The sequence below is a fragment of the Triturus cristatus genome, chromosome 9 (assembly GCF_964204655.1).
Source record: "Triturus cristatus chromosome 9, aTriCri1.1, whole genome shotgun sequence".
In the NCBI taxonomy this organism is placed as follows: Eukaryota; Metazoa; Chordata; class Amphibia; order Caudata; family Salamandridae; genus Triturus; species Triturus cristatus.
The window spans coordinates 721,595,570-721,617,308 of NC_140592.1; positions in this window are offsets into that span (position 1 = coordinate 721,595,570).

The following is a 21,739-nucleotide window of genomic DNA, read 5'->3' on the forward strand; positions in this document are numbered from 1 at the left end:
AATAGAAATCAGACTAGATGTCATACTGACTCAATACGTCCGATATGTCCAGACAATAACAAGAATTTCCAAATACCTATAATTAATATAAGGTCTAACGAGCATTCGTTCCAAACCGCCGACAAACTACTCCGAGAACGAAGGGGTTATCATTTTCTCGATTCTATGGATGAACAAGATTTAGCCAGGGCAGCTGTCCATTGGGTGGACAGTCCCGGAAAATATAGTGATGATACAGTAGTACGCACATTTTTGAATCTCACCCCAGATGAACAGAGGTTAGCTGGGATTTATATGATTCAACAACTCATTATACTATATCGGAGTCAGCATTCGGACCCTGGTCCCTTACCTGACATATTGACTGAATTGCTTATGAATAAATGGAGAGGTCCAGGTACTGAATTAATTAAAGAAATTCTAGTATCAAGAAAGCAGTATATTCTTTTTGTATGCTCAGAGCATGCCTCATTGCCCGTCAAGGAAAGAACAACGTATCACATGGATAGACAGAATCCCTTACGAGAAGTGCACCCAATAAAAGGCGAGGACAACGAGTTTAGGCGCGTATTTGTATATACGCCCATATCAAAAATAGAACTGTTACAAATGAAGAAAGTGGTACCCAGTCATGACAAAGATCCAGCGGGTTTTCACCGAGAAATTAAAGACATGTTACTCATGGGAGAGTATACCTATCCCGACATTATGACAATATTAAAGGTGTTGATGCCTGCTGGCATTTATGAGAAACTCAAGGAAAAAGAGTGGGAGGTAGGAGACCAAAAGATAGAATGGTCAGCACTAGAAGCAGAAGAAAGGGCCCGAGGTCCAGGTTCGGGGCTTGGGGACGAAACTAAAGCACTACCAGGTCTACTAGTACAGGTACTGCCACGTTTATTAACTACGAAAAAGGAAGATTGGGGTACAATTTCAGCCTGTAAACAGAAGCAAGATGAAGACACTAGTGATTACTATGCCCGATTCGAGAAATGTTTTGGTATAAATAGTGGCATAAAAGCAAGTAGCGAATCATACCCACATCTGTTTGTAACAAAATTAGTAGAAAATGCCCTGCCCCCAGTAAAGAATAGAGTATTAAAATTCGAGAGTACCTGGCAAGGTAACACTCCATCACAAATGTTACAAATGTTACAGTACCATCACAATAGAATTAGAGAGGAACAAGAACATGAACACAGACGCATGAAAGACACAAAAATGAAAATGCTAGTTTCCCAGACAGTTCCAGCTGAAGGACATAAAAAGGGTATGACACATTCCGATTCAGCAGGACCTGTAAAAGGGACATGCAATTATTGTAAAAAGCCAGGTCATTACGTACACGATTGTCCAGTTCTAAAACATAATATCTCTATAGGTAAAACACAAGAAAGATCACGGCCACTAAGACAAGACCAGAATGAACAAGGAGCTATGCAGCATGCCCAGGCCATGCCAGCCGCACAACAGCCAATACAGTTTGTACCAGCTGCACCACCGTTGCCTGCTGCTGCCACACAGACCACAACACGACAAATGTACCAGACTGCACAGTATGAATATCCTGAGTATCAGCGTTACGCATGAACTAGCCTAGAGAGGGAAGTTGACTTACCCCTTATCGAGATTCCTGTAGATCAAGAAGGACCTTATGTACATAGTGAATTATTAGGTCAAGATAGAAAATTTTTACTCGATACAGGGGCAAGTCGAACAACTATAAAACGTAGTGAAGTTCCAGGGGCACCCCTCTCAGGCTCTCAGAATATTTCCCTTGGTTTTTCAGGAAAACCTATTGTTAATGAAGTATCACAGCCTCTTCCACTTACGATAGGACCTCTGACCCGAACTACAGATTTATTGCTTACTAAATCGTGTCCAGAAAACTTGCTAGGAATAAAAACTCTGAAAGCCCTAGGAGCCATAATATGTTGTTCCCCGGAAGGAGTAAGGTTGTTTTTACGTGATTTTAAGGGTCACTATGTGTCTAGAGACATGGATCCCCGACTACAGACTTTACCTACACATCTATGGGCACAAGGCCCTACTGATGTTGGTTGCATGAATATTACACCATATCGAGTCACACTAAAGGCAGGAGTGGTGCTACCACGAATGCGACAATACAAGTTACCACCAGATGCTGTAGTGGCTTTACTACAAATCATTGACGAGCTAATTGCCCAAGGAGTAGTTGTAGAAACAGACTCCAATGTATGTAATTCACCGATAATTCCGATTCTTAAACGAACGGATCCTACAGCCCCGCCAGTATATCGATTGGTTATTGATCTGCGCGAGTTAAACAAATGCATTGTGCCACAATTTCCTGTGGTCCCAGATATCTCATCATTACTGACAGCTATTGATTCCGAAGCAACATTCTTTACTGTAATTGATCTCAAGAATGCCTTTTTCAGCGTCCCAATAGATCCGGAAAGTCAATATTTGTTCGGATTTAGTTTAAATGGGCGTAGCTTTAAATTCTCACGCGCACCTCAAGGATTTACAGAAAGCCCCAGCATCTATAGCCAAGCATTGAAACGAGAACTTGACAGTATCCACATGCCAGTTAACACTGCCCTGCTTCAATACGTCGATGATCTGCTGATCACCGCGAGAAGCGAACCGGAATGTGAAACAGCATCACTGACAGTTTTACAATTTCTAGCCGAAAAGGGGCACAAGGTGTCCCCTTCTAAGCTGCAATTCTGTGTCCAGCGAGTTGTTTATCTTGGACACTCGCTGTCCAAGGAGGGAAGGCAGCTTACACCCGACCGCATTCAGTTAATAGCTAACATGCCAATACCCAAGACACAAAAGGAAGTACGAGCTTTCATAGGCCTCACGTCATATTGCAGGCAGTGGATCCCTCAGTACGCATTTCTAGCAAAACCACTCATTCAGTTAACCACACAGGAGGCAGCCACACCGACTGTTCTCCCTTGGACTCAGGAACACACACAAGCTTTTGAAAGCCTAAAGAAAGCTTTATGTCAAGCACCCGTTTTAGCAACGCCATGTTACAGAAAACAGTTTACACTCTTTGTTACAGAACGCGAAGGTACTGCCTTGTCAGTACTCACACAGGAACAAGCAGGAGCACACAAACCATGTGCTTATTTTTCTAGTACATTAGATCCTGTAGCCCAGGCTTTGCCTGCATGCCTGAAATCAGTAGCAGCGACAGCTTTAGCAATCAGACAAAGCGATGCCATAGTGTTAGGACATCCATTGACAGTTCAAGTACCACATGCAGTAGAGGTTCTTGTGAATAGAACGCAAACACAACACTTGACTATAGCGCGACTTACAGGGTATGAACTTACATTGTTTCAGCCACATATAGAAATCAGACGCTGTAACACATTGAATCCTGCCACACTTTTACCTGTAATCGGAACAGACCCACTAGCTCATGACTGTATTGAAGTTATTACAATAACGACGAAACCCAGACAAGACTTAACCGATGTTCCATTGTCAGATCCAGACCTGACATTGTATGTAGATGGTTCATGCATGAGAACAAGTACAGGAGAGTTAGTGGCCGCTTACGCAGTCACAACAGATACTGAAGTCATTGAAACTAATCGTATAAATACTTTGTCAGCCCAAGCCGCAGAGCTCATCGCTCTGACACAAGCCTGTATTCAAGCCACGAATAAAAAAGTCAACATATACACTGACTCACGTTATGCATTCGGAGTTGTACATGACTTCGGCGTGCTGTGGCGAGAGAGAGGTTATTTAACTTCCCACGGTGCCCACATTCAGCACGGACCCCTCATTCATGCCTTATTAGATGCAATACATCTACCCACTGCAATATCAATTATGAAATGTAAGGCTCATACGAAGGTTACTGATATCATTTCCCAAGGCAATGATCTAGCCGACAGAACAGCTAAACAGACTGCTCAAACTCAAACCCCCGACGTGACAAAGACAATAGTCCCGACACCGACACATTGTATGACAGTTAAAGATCCTACTCTTGACGTAATTGACATACAGACACATGCTACACCAGACGAAATAAAGAAATGGACTGAATTAGGAGGGATCCAAACGGACCAAGGATGGATGATGAAGGAAAAGTCTGTGTGGTTCCTTCCTGATTCAATGGTCCAAGTTATAATTAACACTATACATAGTCCAGCACATCTAGGAGAAAAAGCTATGCTAGACAGCATTCAACACATTTGGTTCAATAAACATTTACGAGCAGCAGCCAAACAAAAGGTCCGTACCTGTATGATCTGTTGTCAGTTTAACCCAGGAAAAAGCGTTCCCGTAGAACAGGGTGGATTTCATCCTCCTCATCATCCTTTTGAAGTACTCCAGATGGACTATATCCAGATGGAACGATGTCGAGGATTCAAATATGTTCTTGTAGTTGTCTGCGCTCTGTCCCGTTGGACAGAGGCATACCCGGTTTCAGATTACACTGCCCCGACTACTGCCAAACAGTTGGTTCGAGAATTTTTCCCACGATACGGTTTACCACGTGTTGTTCACTCAGATAACGGCCAACCGTTCTCATCCGAATTAATGAAACACGTTTCACTTCTGTTAGGATATCAGTGGAAATTCCACTGTGTCCGACACCCCGAGGCAGCAGGTCTCGTAGAAAGACATAACCAGATACTGAAAATCAGAATGTCCAAAATATGCAGAGAGAAAGGTGTCGACTGGGTAGTAGCGTTGCCCGTTGCACTCTTTTACATGAGAATGGTAGCACACTCTCGAACAGGGCTATCCCCGTATGAGGTGATCTTCGGCAGACCACCGAATATGTGGGGGACGCCTATACCACGCAAAATAACTGATATTGACTGTAATATGCTGACAGATTACTTGGCTTCCTTGATGTCTGCACTACAATCTTGTCGTTCACAGGTAGCTGCAGCTTTTCCCGACAACACTGAGGTGAAACCCCATGACGTTGTTCCGGGTGATCTTGTCTTTGTGAGGAATTTCGACCGAAAGACTCAGCTGGAGCCCAGGTGGAAATCACCCAAGTTGGTCCTGCTGACCACAAGGACAGCCGTGAAGATCGAGGGCCGCAAGGGCTGGATTCATTCAAGTCATATCAAGAAATTTCATGGACTATCCTCGGATATAGACATTGTGCCATGCACTCCCTCACAGACTGATTCAAAACTTCCTTTGGTTGAAAAGACTGAAACCGAACTCTATAAAGTAAAATTGAGGCCTAGAACGTCAGACAATTTGATTGTTTAAGTCCTCTCCAAGGTGAAGCGGTTGAATTTGTCCCTGACATGTATCCTCTAGACCTGAATCATGGACAGTCGCGAAAAATGTTGAAACGACAGGCGTATTGTAAATTACTGCGAAGCCACTGTATAGGGACATTATTAATTTTGTTTTTATTGAGTCTTTTAATAATTATTACAAGTATGTTGTTGCACATATATTACCCTATTTCTAGACACGTTTATAATGTTACTGCTGAACATTCTTTTAGTGACTTACCTCCGCATGAATTGTCTTATAGACTTGCGCTGCGCAATAACACTTTCATTAGTATGTTACATCATTCCCATCAGACTAGTAATGCCACCAATTGTTGGGTGTGTGGCCGACTCCCTCCCTATCAGAATTATGAAGGAGTCCTGCCTTTCTTTCCACATCCATTCACACATAATGGCTCCTGTGGAGCATGGTTTAGTTTAATCAATTCCATAGACTCGGACACAGCAGTTTACCAAGATCATTGGGTATGGGGAAACCTGAACCTAGTTTTACTCAAGGTCTGTTACCCTGACAAGGAGGGTCGCCCCAAAAGAACAGGAACTGATCTAGAAAATGAAGTATATGGATTAGGTAATTTTACACCTAATCTCATGATTCTAAATGTCGTATCCGAAGTTGAACTAGTCTTACCCACCATGTCAGTATTCCCAGCGAAGGGTGAATTGTGTGTAAGAAAGGCTGGTTCCATACATATGGGCCATAGTAAATGCACTACTATAGTAGAATTCAGTGATCAAGGCAAATCTTCATTTAAAGCTTCTCGCCACTCCTACTTTATATGTGGTCAGACTGCATATATGCGTCTACCTCCAGATTGGGATGGTACCTGCTACATTGCATTCCTTTTGCCACCTGTTTTTCTAGCTCCTCCTGATTATTACAGAAATATTCATTTAGTACACAACAGAAAGCGGAGAGATCTCCCCATTGTCGATTACACTGAGACGGCATGGGACAAGTATGTAGATTTTAATAAAGGCATCTTTCCCTATATAGGTACTGTTACTAATAGTAAGCTGATACGTAGATTAACTAGAACCCTTGAAGCAGTAGTGAATGAGACTATTTCCGCCTTAGGCAATTTAACAGAAGAGCAGTCTGCTATGCGGATTGTTGTGCTTCAAAATCGTCTTGTCCTTGACGTCATCCTGGCTGATAGGGGCGGAGCTTGTAGGGTCATCGGATCAAGCTGCTGCGTATTCATACCAGAAAATTCGCCATCTGTATATAAAGCCATCACTCGCCTTCATAAGATTGTAAGCCAGATACACCAGAACCCAGGCACTTGGACTTGGTCCAGTTGGTTTTGGAATGCGGTATCAGCCTGGGGATGGAGAGTTTTATCCTTCCTAGGTATTGGCCTTCTCATACTATTCAGTTGCTGTCTATGTCTACAATGTGGACCAGCGATTTGTGGTCTGTGTGCCACATCGTGTATTCCACCACCAAGATTTCATTCAAGATCACGGAAGAAGAAAGAAGAACAAATGATGCTATATGAACAGATCAATGGATTGATGAAGATTGATATCTCTTGAAGGGCAAGTAGGGGACAAGGAGGGAATGTGGAAATGTGGATTTTCCTGGTCAGTTATGTCCCCTATCTTGGACCCCAACGGTTCTATGTGCATGTCACAAGTACATGTATGTTCCCTCCAGTTCCAGTTATGAAGACGCAAATACATGTGCGTCCACCGTCAACATGTCCTCTGTCAGATCCGCCATGAATAGGCCGGATATTCCATTCCCAAATATGAAAGGCCACCGGCTTTATATGGTTCACTTATGCCATTTTACAGTCCAGGCAAGTAGGCCCTGATTCTGTCATCAAAACTCCTCTTGCCTTCTGTCTCTGAAAGCTCCAGTCTGAGCCTGCATCTGTGACCATGAACTTTGTCTCATTCTCTGCGCGGCTCACGAAGCCTGACATCAGCCTATTCTCTGCCAAGAACTGTATTTCACCTTCGAATTATCTGCTTCCCCCTCAGCCGATGCATTCCTGCCTAGTAGTTTAAGTAAACATTCTTCCAGTTACCAAGCAAAAGGCCCGGCTTCTCTGTCCTCATGCAAGTAATTCATAGCCCTGTTACTAGGGAATATTCCTACCCCCTCGCATTCAGTGTAGACACTTAGACGCTTGTACACGCACGCACAGTCAGTATAGAATAGATTCTGTCCAAGAGTCCTTCTTTTGTGGATAACATAGTTCTTTAAACATAGGATGTTAGATATGATTTGGGATCAGGTTGACTTGACCCCCCAGACTTTTCGTCTCCACATGTAGAGCTAATGTCAAGTCCCCTTCACCCCCTAGTTACACGTCAATTACACGTCATGCTGCTGCGCGCGCATCTATGCCAAGTATTATCTTATAGATCCACCTATGTATGACATCATAACCAATCATGTTCCTTTTTACTCCTTATTACACCCATTTTCGGTTACGCAGGTAAAACGTCAATGTCCTTATCAATTGTTACGCCTACTGTATTCGCTTCATTGTAATGTATGTACTATAAAAGTTACTTCTTGTCAATAAAGTATGTACTTCACTTCCTGAACCCCCGTGGTGATGGAACTTGGAGCATTCGATTATAATCGATCATTGGAATAAAGCCCATTCCGAACCTCTAATATCACGGATTCTGCCTCTCATTTTACTGAGCTATTTTATTATGATTCTGTATCAAATTCAGTCCCGGTAAAGGAATTTTATTTTATTTTATGATGCAAATGCGTCGAAATAAAGATTTAAATGAAATGAAATGAGAAGACTAATCAAACCCAAAAATCCGGCAGGTGGGAATGTGCTGGTGGTGGTTTAGGACCCAAGGAAAGGACTGCCATGTTACACCCGCTTAAGTTTCCTGCTCCGCCGAGTCCTCTGTAGAAGCCAGCATATCTAATGCCTGTGAATTCCTGGTATGATTGCCCTGCTGAGGCCCATTCCTGATGATATGTGTCCCTGGTTAGTCCAGAGGGATGGTAGAGGAGGAGGAAATTAAAATTTCAAAGAGCCTTTGGCCAGCAGCTCTGTCCTACTAGGAGAGAAGGGGGGGGGGGTTGGAGCATAAAGTAGCAGATAGTCAAAATGTAACATCACCGTAGTGCTCTGGCTAGCCTCCTTGTTCGATAGGGGTATAAGTCACCCCTGTTGAAACTGCGCCATTACCATTTCGCCTCTGTCGTCACAAATAGCTTTCTAAGCCGCATTTCAACTTTTTGGTGATGGTGAGTATGATTGCTGTCCTCCCCTCCATCACTTGAAGCAAGTGTTAAATGTTTTTTTGTAGGACCACTGTTTCTGAATCTCAAACTATTATCAGATTTCTACCAAGGACTATTGTGCTTTGACTGGTCTCCTGTGGTGTCAACACTATGTACGACAAAATAAAAAAGAGATACATGAATCAACGCTTTAAATGGGAACATAGAAGTGCAGGTACTCACTAATCAGGGTGCCTGTTTGCTCCTGAGAAGTGCCGGTACTCTCCCATTAAATGTGTTGCAGCAGGGCTGAGAAGTGCAGGTACTCTTCCTTTCAAACTAAAGAACTGCAGGTGCTGAGTACCAGACAGTACCTCCCCATTTCGAGCACTACAATGAATATATTGCTTACAGAGATGAGTGTTCCTATATGCTGTACACTTTCATGACAATGCGTCTTCCTATCAGTCTTGTATACTTCATGTTAGGGAAGTAAACTGGGGTTGTAAAGAAAAGCTAGGCAACAATAACGTAAAAAACACTCTTTTGTGTGAGGCTGTTTGTTCTGTGCGCTCTGCCTTTAACATCCGGGTTCTGCGGTTATTTTCGATTACTCTGAAAGTGAAAGTACATGCTTTGTCACCTTTCACCCACACGAAACATGAAAGGCGTGGCTGCTTGGATTCTGTATTTTACAACAACTGCAGTAGATGCGAAACCCACTGAGCTGCCAGGTTAACATCCCTACACCCCAAAACCTTTGACACAGGGCGAAGCTCGGCTCGTTTTGGGCGCGAGGGTCCAAGAGGGCCTTGGGCTGAGCCAAAGCCATGCGTCTGACTCGAGTGAGGCCTCACCCACTTCTAGTGGAATCGGGAAAATGTGCTTCCGGGTGAAGGTAAATTAAAGTTTCATGAGATTCCTCTGTCACATTATGCATATTTCCACCAAAGCCGCTAATCTCCATTTTACATCAGGTGGCCTCCTCGCCAATTAAATCGACATATGTAGGTGTCTAAATTCCCGCCGGGGTTAGATATTCATTTTCGCGGGTTAATTTCCGCCGGTGTTAGAGATCCATTTTCTCGGGTTAACGGGGAGCCTTTGCGATTCTTGACACCACGGCGACAGCAGCACTTCCACTCCGCGCTGGACAGCTCATCCGTCAAGCCGGATAAAGGGATAAGAGGGCCGCAGAGATATGAATGCCATCTGAATAGGAAATTAAACTCACATTTTGAATACTGACGTTGTGAACCTGACAAGAGGAAAGTATTGACCTAATCTCTCCTGGCAAGCTGCAGCCTAAAATGTCAGCCGTGAATGCTGTGTTTCCAGCCTCTGAGTGGATGGCTTGTTATGTGCTCTGCATGCGATGCTGTCGCACCAGGTTAGGGGTGACACTGCTGTGTCCGAGCCTGTGTCATACATACATCGCGTCTTTACAAAGATGTCAATTAGGGGTGACAGCCACTACCTTTAGGTATCCCAGGTTATACCCTGATTCGGGACTTTTGGGGATGTGTGAGGCCCCTCTAATTTGCATACAACATGAAATCACAGGAAATGACATCACATGAATTGTCATGAATTGACTATTGTTGAGTGACTTCGCAAGAAACAACTTTCTTGCTGCAAATATCAGTAAAACAATAACACATACTAATAAAGTAGGTATATATATTTTAAATGTGCATTAAGTGGAAATACATTATATGCATCACACTGGATGGAAAGGTTTGGCCTAGGTCTATGCGAAATGTATATATTTAATCAAATGTTAACAATCTGTTTCCAGATTAGTGCATTTGGTATGTATGGGCGCAAAATCCTTGGTCAAATACACAGTCAATATGGGATTGGAGTTGATGATTTGTGAACTGTGACTCCATCATGATGTAGTTTCTTTTAAAAAGTTGAGTATTCAGCTGTTTCCTAAATTGCAGCTGGGTTCGCGCTCTGCGAATGGATATGGTGATATAGTTCCAGACCCTTGCTGCATAGATGCGAAAAGCCTTTTGCTTATTTTTTTCTTTTTATCACTTCTTCTTCTTCTGTCTGAAGGTGTCCTCGTTGTTGGTGTGTGGAGAGCCACTGGAGATGGCAGACTTGTCAGCCAATTAGATAGGGAGTGAGTTGTGATTTTGTGGTATTTCTATAGGGCAAACCTAGCCAAAAGGAAGAGGAGCACTGTACAGGGTTAATGATAAGCATAAAGTCAAAGAGTGATAGGAAAGCTGGTTGGTTTGTAGACTATTAATGCATTGTGGTGCTTCTGTAAGTGGTGCAATCAGGCACGGGGAACCTGCCACTGTGAAATCCATTAAAAAAACCTACTCAACGCTCAAGATAGCAACAACTTACAGCCAATTTTGCTTCTACCCTTGATTAGCAAACTTTTGGAAAAGTTTGTATTTAAATAACTGCAGCTATTTTCACATTTTTCAAAGACAACAGTCTTGTGGTTAGCTTCTAAGATGAATTCTGGACAGGACACATTACAGAACTGGTGATCCTATTGGTTTTGAATGTGTTTGGACGCCTGGTGGGCAACGGGGGCATTAGGTTACTGGTACTTTTAGACATGTTTACAGCCTTCAATACTTTAAGTCCTTTTATCCTGAAAAAAACCCTAATTAAGTGGGGCTGGGCTGTCAATCACATTACATCATTTCTATCAGACCGTCTGCAGATCACTAAGTTACCACCTTTTCATTCCGCACCTAAGCAGTTGAATGACGGTGTCTCCATGGGCCAATCCTTCCCCACTGCTTTGTAAGCCATTATTCTACAGCACCCAGGAGTCAGTTTCTATATCTATGTGGCAGGCACTCATATTTTATTTAGGGCCTGCTTAAGGGTTGGGCAGTCAACACAAAGGCAGACAAGGGTGGTGGAGGACTTTACGTCCACCAAATTTAGAGATGTCCAGGGGCCCCACATACATCTCTATATATTGGCTGGATCCACCACCATGGTGGTTCCTGTCAAAGGATACATTTTTATTTTTCAAAAACAAACTCTGAAAGCAAAAGTTTGTTCTTGAAAAGTAAAAGACTAATGACCCCCAGACCCTTGGAGTTTTCGTCCATGGGGTTAGGGCATAATATTTCTCTTTTTACTGCCCCTCTATGCAAGGAAGAACCTGGCAGTGATGAACAGTAAAAAAAAGATACCTGCCATTTTAAATAGGGCGGATGCTAGGATGGCTTACCACTGATGGCCCTTACTCCCTCGGGCAATTAGAGGAAGTTTTACACAGACACAATGAATTTTACTCCGTTGGCGTGCACCAGGTTGCCTGCTCACTTCTAAATCAGGTGAGAGGACAGAGAATTTGAAAGAAAGGTTACTCCATCCATGTTGCTTGTGTAATCCCAAGAAAGTTGGACATTGGGCCTCCTGCAGGAGCGTGCTGCATGAAGCAGGACATCTAAAATGGCGAACAATCCTGCACCCTGCCACCCTACTATGGTAGACCTCAGAGCACTGGATCATGGCTGTGAGGCCCAGGAGAGAGGGGTCAGTGGTGCAGAAATATTGCCCTGGTAAAGCAAGGAAAATGGGGCACTCACTCTCCCCTCCCGTGGCTGGATGTAAAATACATCCAAATTTTAGGTAAATTGTGCCTGTAACACCCCTGGTCCCCAGTGTCACTGCCCCTGCAGCACTATTGTTAGCCTTACCCCAGAGATGGGCCTCATTCCCAGGGCCTTGCAGCCGTAATCTGGTAAAATACTGGCATAATTTTTAGTACATTGGGCACCTAACACTTCAGGGCTCCATTGCAACTGCAGCTGCTGTACTATAAGCTACACCCCTTAGAGGGGCCATATCCTCTGGACCTAAGAGCATTGTGTTGCAAGCTCCTCCCCCTCCTTTAGGCCTTACAGAAGAGGACGTGGTGTGAATCCTGGAGAAAGGGACCTATGGTGTATCATTGGTGCAATGAGCCCTGGTGCAAGCAGGGTAAATTGTTTCTCCTCAGTAACCTCTGGTCACTGACGGGTCAGTAAAATACAGCCATAATTTGGGTGCATTGGCCCACAACCCCACAATGCTACAGTCCCACTGCATTTGCTACATTTGCTACACTATTGATAGCTACACCCTTTAGAGTGGCTTCTTGAGTGGATTCTGTCCCACGCACACAAGGCCCTCCACAACACCGGACCAGCATACCTGAACAGCCGACTCGAATTCCACGCACCCCAAAGGACCCTACAATCAGCCCAGCTCACCTACACTGTGGTCCCCGCGCCAGAAAGAGCAGATCGGGAGGCCGCTCCTTCTCCTTCCTCGTGGCCAGAGCCTGGAACGCCCTACCGCTCCACCTCAGACAATATCACTCCCCATTTTCACGAGAAACCTCAAAACCTGGCTCTTCGATAGACCTCTTCCTTGATGGACTGGAACCTGCACCTCCCCTCCTCCCCAGTGCCTTGAGACCCTTACAGGGGAGTAGTTGCGCTTAACAAACACATGATTGATTGATTGCCCTGGTCTTTGCAACCATAGACCAGTACTGAAAGGCCCAGGGCAGCAGGATCCCTCCCTTGGGCCTCACAGTACTAGACTATGGATGTAAGTTCAAGGAGAAGGACCTTTCATGGGCTTCGTAGATCTGATACATGGGAAAAAAGAACAGTGGCACGATAATACAGCCATAGGCCATGATGCAAGAAAAGGATGCCGGACAGTAAAACACAACCATAATTTAGGTGCATTGGGTGTCTAACATCCATGAACCCTGGTGCCCCTGCACCTGCTACACTAATGATCCTACACCCCTGAGAGAGGCCCCCATGGGCATCACAACCATGGTCCAGTGTTGCTAAGCTCAGGCAAGTGCATCCTCCCCTGAGTGTCCAACCATGGCAGCGAGACCCAGGAGAGGGAGGGCCTCTCACAGGCCTCACAGTTCTGGAACATGGCTGTGAGGTCCATGAAAGAGAGGCAAGTAGCAGAGCAATGGTTTCATGGACCCTGGTGCAAGATAAAGGCATCCCCTCATCCACTGGCTGCGCAGTAAAATAAACCCATAATTTGAAGGGCTGGGCAACAAATTTTGCTCCACCAGCGGAGTTCGCAGAGTTTTTGCCCTCTCTGCGTTACACTTCTAATATAATGCAGAGTTCTGGCACAAGTTTTTTCTCGCATTTGGCTTGCCAAAGTTAAGCTTGTGAGGGAGAAATGGCGTCTCCTGGTGTGATTTTAGGGCCCTAGGACGGCATCTGGCGAGATTTTCTCAACGCGGGCAGTCATGGGCACTCGCGACTGTTCGTGGTGAGAAAGTTGTCACTCGGATTGGGAAAGCTGCCGCTCAAATAGAAAATCTACTCCAGCAGCAGTAAAGAAGTGTGCCTCATGGTGCTGTTCGACCTGATTTTGCAGCACTGAACAAGCCACCTTTTCTAAAAATTAGCACAACGTGCTGATTCCGCCCTCGGAACTCTGCAGAATCTCATGGGGTCCTTATGTAACTCCGCAGAATTCAGCGGAGTGAAAATCTGCAAGTTTTGTCCATCCCTAATAATTTGGGAACATGTATCCCTTAATGCCACTTGGCCCAGTGCCACTGCACCGCTACACCACTGATAGTTATGACATTGATCCATGCGCAGAGCCGGGATAGATCACTGTGAAAACATGTCAATTGGGTACAGAGGAGTAGGCCTAAGTTATGGTGTAGTATTGAAGATTAGGACAGGAAGCCCACTAACCATGGGCCTCCCAATGCTGAACCATGGCTGCAAGGCCTAGGGGAAAGGGGCTCTTCCAAAGCCCTTACAGTGCTACACCATGGCTACGAGGCGTAGGGAAGAGGTTTCTACTTTCCTGGGCCTCTTAGCCATGGTCTAGGGGGTGCTTTATAATTTGGTAGGCAGAGGTAAGTCCGTCAGGGAGACGGAATAAATTACTCCATTACCCTGAGGGAGTCCCCGCAAACCCATTTACAGCAACATAAATGCTTTCTTAAGTTTGATGCACGGCTCCACCAACAAGATAGATCCATTCATCAAACATATATTTTGTCTCAAAAAGAAAATCCTGAAGTGGGATTTTCTTTTTGAAAATTAAAAAAAATGTTAATCCTGATCATGGGAGTCCTCTCCCATTGCGAGAGGAGAATTTGTAGTTTTTTACTGCCCCTTCCCAGGGGTGACGGGCTGTAAAAAACGGCTATGTGTTTGCCCATCTAAATTGGATGGGTGGAAACATAGCCGTTTCTCCGACAGCCTTTACTCCTTAAGGTAGTCAGAGAAGTTTGGCCGAAGCAGAGTATACTCTGTTTTTGCCAAACTATGCCCTGCCAGCATCTAAATTTGGCTCACGGAGCATTATATTGGAGGTAAGGACGTTGTGATGGACTATGTTTATTGCCAATATATAAATTGGGCTGCTAGTACTGCGAGCCCCAGGAGAGGGGGCCCAGAATAGAGGAGCCCTCATCCATGGGTGTTGCAACAATGGTGTCGCACTCTAAGCCCAGGGAAAGGGTGTTCCCTCCAAGTAGAATTAAATAGTCTTAAGCTTTGAAACACCAATAGTAAATGTCATTATCTACTTCACATACTGTCCAGTAAGTAACCACTGCCACAAGACCTGCTCCAATGAGTATGTTTTAGCCATGGAACTGCAAAAATTTGATGTCTAGGCTCAGCTAAATGATGGATATAAACACAGTGTTCTGAAGCTTGGCAGAGCCCATAACAGAATGACACTTACCTTGGAGGGTAGTCCCTTCACTTTGCCATCTGAATTTCTGACTCCCCACTTACGGTTTAGTCGACTAGTTGGAAATATGAAACAGGGAGACACAGTTTTAAATTTCGGCCTCTCATTTGACCAAATTGTGTCCTCTTGGGAAATCACTTTTTTGAATGTGTTGCTCTGCTGCTCCTTTTTGACAAGAATGGGATTATTTTGATTCAATGTAAAAAATGCTAGTCACCGTAATTTAAAAAAAATAACTGAATATTACCTGGGAAGAGAGAGTTGCCCAGTTACATGGTTGTGTCACCTAAATGCAGTACAGTGGTAAATATATAGCCCCAAGTAGGAGTGCACTGCAGTCCTGGGTCTACTAATTTAACCAACTTTTTGATCCTGGGCAAATAATGCACTCCTTGTGCCTCGCCCACTGATCTGGCAATATGGCAGCACTTTGAAACAGGCTTAATCTAAGAAACAAACACCAAAGCCCAGATTTACAAAGGACTTGTGTTGTCCTTGTGTGACAAGTCGTCACAAGACAATGCAAGTCCTTATCTGCGATTTACTATGCCACGCAAAGCCACTTTGTGTGGTTTAGTGAATACAAAGTAAAACAAGGCAGCACACAGCTCTACCTTGCATTACCTTAATTTAAAACCACTTACCGCTGTACTGCGGCATCCCCGGGCTGCCCTCCTCCTCTTCCTCGCCGTATGGGTAATTCTTGTGAAAACTGAGCATGCGCGCGCCCACGCATGCGCATTTCTTGCGAGAAATGCGCATGTGCACGAATACGCAGTTTTCACAAGGATAACCGATAGGGCAAGGAAGAGGAGGAGGGCAGCCCGGGACGCAGCAGTACAGAGGTAAGTGGTTTTAAATTTATTTTTAATTAATGTTTACTTACTTGTTAATAGTGGGGGTGGAGGCAGGAGCTGGCCAACTCTGCTCCGCTGAGGATTGTGCGGAGATTTGCCTTCTTCGCATTCTCCGCGGAACGCGGAGTAGGCAAATCTCCACACACTCCGCGTGCAGAGCGGGGGTCTCCGCCCGGGGTTAATAAATAGGTGAAAAAGGATTTTCCAGGTTTAGCCTTGTAATTAAACAAAAAAAGAATTCAGATAGAAAACAGTTAGTATGTTTAGCTGTGAGTCCGTTTATTTTATATTCACAAAAAATCAATTTTGCATGTTTTATGAATCCAGTATTTTCTGTAATGTTCTAGGGAAAACACTACCCATTACATTCAGATATGCACGTGAATGCATGTTCTTCATGGTAGTGCACATATATTTTGCAAGTGAGTGGGTGGGGTCTAGGTGTAATGCTTAATTTGTGCTAGATTACCATCTAAAGTGTTTGGCAACAGCACTCATTTTTGGGGACCGGAACATACTGTTCATCATCAGACTTTGATGTATAGCATGAGAGAGAAAAGGCAGGAAATAAAGGTAAGAAGAAGGAAATAAAGACAGAAGAATAGTTAGAAATGAAGAATGCAGGGATAAAAAAGAGCCTGCAAGAATGAGCCACAGAAACAGGAAGTGAAAAGGGCTTGCTGCAGAATCTTCAAAATTAGTCTGTATCTATTCATAGCCGACTTCTCAAAAAAACCTTAGGCTCCTGGATTTACTTTTTAATTTCATTCTTCATTTTGTAATTTTTTACAAATTAAGCATTGTCTGGATGCTTATGCGTGTAAACAAAACACATGCAGAGGTATTTGTTTGCTGCTTGAAACCAGCATTTTAGGCATGAGTTACGGCCAGCTTAATGAAAATGGCAATAGGCATGACTAGAGTGGTACATTCATAAAGTCGTAAATAGGTAAATTATTTGGGAAGAATGTATACCTGGACATTGACTTGGCTATCCTGCCCACAATAAAAATGAACGATTTGAGGTCACTGTGCAGGGACAGGAAAATAAGCCTGGGAATCACTGCTAAAAAGGAGGACCTGGAGAAGACCCTGGGAGGAAGCCAGGAGATCTCTAGCCCAACTTGCTGATGAGATCACCCCTGGCCATTGGAATGAGGATGATGGCAGAGATCTCTTGATGAGGAAGTCGAGGAGGACAAGAAGAGAGTGGTCCCCACAATTTGTTGAAGGCATGCCTCTACATCTGGATCAAAGAAGAGTTCCACTTAGGGGGGCCTCTCTTAGAGATCCAAGAGAAAAAGCTGTTCCTAGAAGAGAGAAAACTGACCTTGGAGGAACAAAATTTGTAAGAACATGGTGGCAGCAACAAAGACACAGATGTAAATGCAGATAAATGCCTATGACCCTAGGTTGCCCAAGGGTATTGTGCCTACGCATATTGAGGGGGGATGAAATAGACAACTGGCTAGCATCTTATGAGAGGGCTCTAAGGATGAGAAGGGTGGGTGCCCACCATTAGGAAAGCCAGTGGTGGGAACTGATTCCAACAGTGGGGAGGGATGGGGTGCTGACACTAGAAGATGATGTGGCAGAGCCATATTCACATATGAAGGAGGCACTCATTGAGCTGTTTAGTCTGACACCTGAAGAATATAGGCAGACATGCAGAAATGCTCAGAGGTCAAATTTGACATGGGTAGACATGGCAGATGCTTTTTTGAAGTCACTGGATCAAAGGTAACCAGGTAGACACCTATGAGGGGCTCTACAATTTAGTGGTAAAAGAACACATATTTGCAAGTTGGACCTCAGAGAAGGGACACATCTGGTAGATTCCAAGCTATCCAGCCCTAGAGAACTGGGGGAGATAGCTGACAAATGAGCATGCGCTAGGGTGCCCCAAAAGTTCCAAGGTGGTGATCACAAGTAGGAAAGCCCCCATTAAGGGAAAAGATGGGACCAAAGATAAAAAGTCAGATGGTCCTAAAGTGTCCTCAAAAGATGCCTAGGGGGAGTCCAGAGTCCCGTCCCTTAAAAAGGGGAGGGATACCTGGAAATAATTTTGACCCTCAAAGGCTGGGGTGTGCTATGACTGTAAACCAGCAAGGCATAAGAGAGGCGATCCTGTGTGCACCAAGAAGTCATATTTTGGTGACTATTCCAAAGGCATTGCAAGTATAGGGATGGGTGTGGAAGTTGTCCCTGATTATTGCAAGGGATACACCAAAGCCTCTTTATTTTCCATGGGTGGGGAGGAAGTTGAACCCTTGGCCCACTGACCTGCCAGTGTGGTGAAATACAGACAGTGGCCAAAAATCAATGGAGCTGATGTCCAGGCTCTGAGGAATACAGGAACTAAAGTGACATTGGTCATGGCCAAGTTGGTTTCCCCAGGGCAGATCATACCTGATGGTGTGCAGCAGATAGTACCTTGGACCCTGGAAAAATAGCCCAAAACCGTAGTTCCAAGAGGAAGGGCAGGAAGTCTAGCAAGGCCACTTCCCAAAGTCCTCAGACACAGAAGGAGCCTAACCCTAAGGGGAAGGTCTGGTGTATGAACAGGAGGCTTCTTCTTTGAGAGATTTGCTTGACCTGGAAGAACTCCAAAGAGCAGGTGGACCATCCAGAGTGAACTTGAGCCAGGAGCAAAATACTTGTCCTACTCTTGAGGGCCTGAGACAGTTGACTCTTTAACAGAAGGAAGGAGCTGTCACTGGAACCCATAAGGTGTACTGGGAGGAGGTAATCCTGTACAGTGAGGCAAGGGACCCCAAACTAGATGCAACCAAGAGTGGAGTTCCCCCAACAGTACAGAGAATTCCGTATTAGCCTGGCCCATAACATTCCCTTTGATGGACACCTGGATCAGACCAAGACCTGGTAAAGGCTGTTGAATTACATCTACTGGCCTCAAATGTCAGAAAATGTATAGTGAAGGACTTTTGATGCTCCTGTCCCACTTGTCAAGCCTGTTTCAGGACAGGTGACAAGTCAAAGGCTCCCCTTATAACACTGCATGTGGTAGGAACTCCCTTTGAGGGTGGTTATTGGCATTGTTCGTCATCTACTGCCTCTGGTTATAGGTTAATCCTGGTGGTAGTGGGCCATGCCACCAGATACCCTGAAGCTATTCCCCTTAGGACAGTAACTGCGCCTACCGGTCCTAGGATGCTTGTTTGCGGTCCAGGGAAAACATGGCTTGGTATTTCGGGCTGCACTGTTCCCATGAGGCACAGGGTCAAGACTGATTTGCATATAGCTGTGTCTGAACTGGGGTGGCAAAGTGAGCTAAGGAACAATGATGGATTCAACCCAGATCTGTGACTGGGGGTGAGTGCCTAAAATGTTTCAGTGCTCCGTCCATCATCTCCTTGTGTTTGCTTTGTTCGCCCTAATTTGGCAGGGTATGCCCAGACGTGGGACCCTTGCTCACTTTGCCACTGAATTCAAGCTAGCCTGGCTGATGAGGGCTGTTAGCCCGAAACCGGTCCCAAGATGCTTGTTTCCAGTCCAGGGAAGACATGGCTTGGCAGTTCGGGCTGGACTGTTCCCATGAGGCACAGGGTCAAGAGAAGAGGAAACATAGCATGATAATAACTATCAGTTATTATCATGTTATGTTTCCTTTGCGGGCGGGAGGGTGGAGGGGGCTGCTGTGTTCACGGACCAGGACAGGGAGGAGTAGTTTGGCCACTCAAGTGCGCAACAACTGTTTGGTCGGCCCTCTTGGGCCGCCCAAAGCAGTCATGCACACTTCCCTGTTCTCCATGCAGACTGCATTACAGCGTGCATGGAGAACATGTCCACCCCTACAGCTCCTGGTTGAGCGCCGTGTCGCGGTGCTCAGACCAATCCCAACGCTGTACTGCAGATTTTTGATTGGCTTGGGGGAGGGAGCCTGGCTGCCTGCTTCCAGGACGCGGAATCAGTAGAGCAGGAGCAAAGAAGATGCGGGACCCGGCCGCAAGGTATTTTTTTGTTTTACAAGTCTAAACCCTGCCCCCCCCCCCGTGAACCCTGCAGCCCCTGCACCCGTCCCCCACCTGTGAACCATGCCAGCCACCCCTGCATTTAAGCTCTCTCTACTACACTGTAAGAAATCGCGTTGACAGTGGACTGGGGTGTGAATGCTGGCCAAGCAACAGCCACAATCCTTGTCAGGATGAAGCACATGCTAACCCTAAATTAATCTGTGCTTAACCCTCTGGTAGTTTGTCACAGAGCAGTTAGGCTTAACTTAAAGGCAATGTGTAAAGTATTTGTGCAACATTTCAAACAGTAATAAAGTGAAAATGCCACACAAAAAGGATCCCACAAGTTAGAAAAATTGAATACTTTTTGATAAATAAAATAAGACCAAAACGACAAAAGTCCAATCAGTAGAACTGGAGATATGCACTTTAAATTTTAGAGAAAATAGCACCAAAAAGCACAACTTGGCAACTGTTGATATGTGGTCGTGCTAGACCGGGACAAAGTCACAAGTTCAGACCAAATGCAATGGACCACAGTCTGGCTACAGAGACCCAGGTAGGCCCACTAAACAAAGTGCCTTAAATCTTGGTTCGCGAAGTGTTTTGAGGATCTGCATTGAAGATGTGTTGCAAAGTTGAAGCAATGCAACGGTTTCTAGGTGCAGAGAGGCTTTGGTGCGAGGTCCTGCATCATCATCCAGATCCCGTAGATGAGGGCTTGTGATGCGAAGTCCGTTATCGAGGATGCAACAATTGACAAAGCGATACGACAATTTCGAGGAGCTGCAACGGTTCCAAGGAGCTGCAAGGCTGCGATGTGGAGTCTGATGTCAATGTTGAGACAGCCATCAAGGAGAGATGTGAGGGCGTGTGCTGAGGATGCGCATCGCTGTGGTTCCAATGGACAGTGATGCAATGTGGGTCCTGGCAATGGGTCCAATCTACTCAATAGCGGCGAATCGTTAGTTCTGCTCCAGTTTGAGCCATGCAGCAGAGGAGATGTGTAGGTTCCGCTGGATCAACAGAGGCTGATAGGCACCTTAAGCCCACTTCCGAGGGTCCAGGACTGGGGTAGCAGAGTAGACTCACAGATGGCAATGTCCAGGTGCAAGGTTTCTGGAAGACTGTTGTGTCCCTGAGACTTCAGATTAGGAGGCTGGCCAACTAGCCGTTGGAGTCACTCTGAGGTTCTGGGTTGAAAAGATGCAGGTCCAGTCCTTCTCATCCAGGTAAGAGGGCAGCAGGTCAGCCCAGCAGGGCAGCAGTTCCTTCAGGGTAGCAGTCCAGCAGACTGACAATCCTTTCAGTAGCAAAACAGTCCTTCTTCTGGGCAGAGTAATCCACAGGTCCAGAAGTGTACTGAAGAGTTGGTGTCTGAGGTCCAGTATTTATACCTAGTTGTGCCTTTCAATTGGAAAGAAGCTTCTAGAGGTAGACCTTTGAAGCACACAGGTGCCATGCCTTCCTGGTCCTGGCTCTAGACTCACTACAGGGGGGTCGGCATGTAGCCCTTTGTGTGTAGGCAGAACACAGCCTATATAAGTGTAAGTGGGATTGGGCCCAGATCCTGCCTCCCATCCTGCCAGTGATGGCCCATCTAGGCACACCTAACCTCCCTATTGTGTGTGGTTGTCTAGGAGGAACACACAAAGCTCAATTGTAAACTTCACTCAGTCA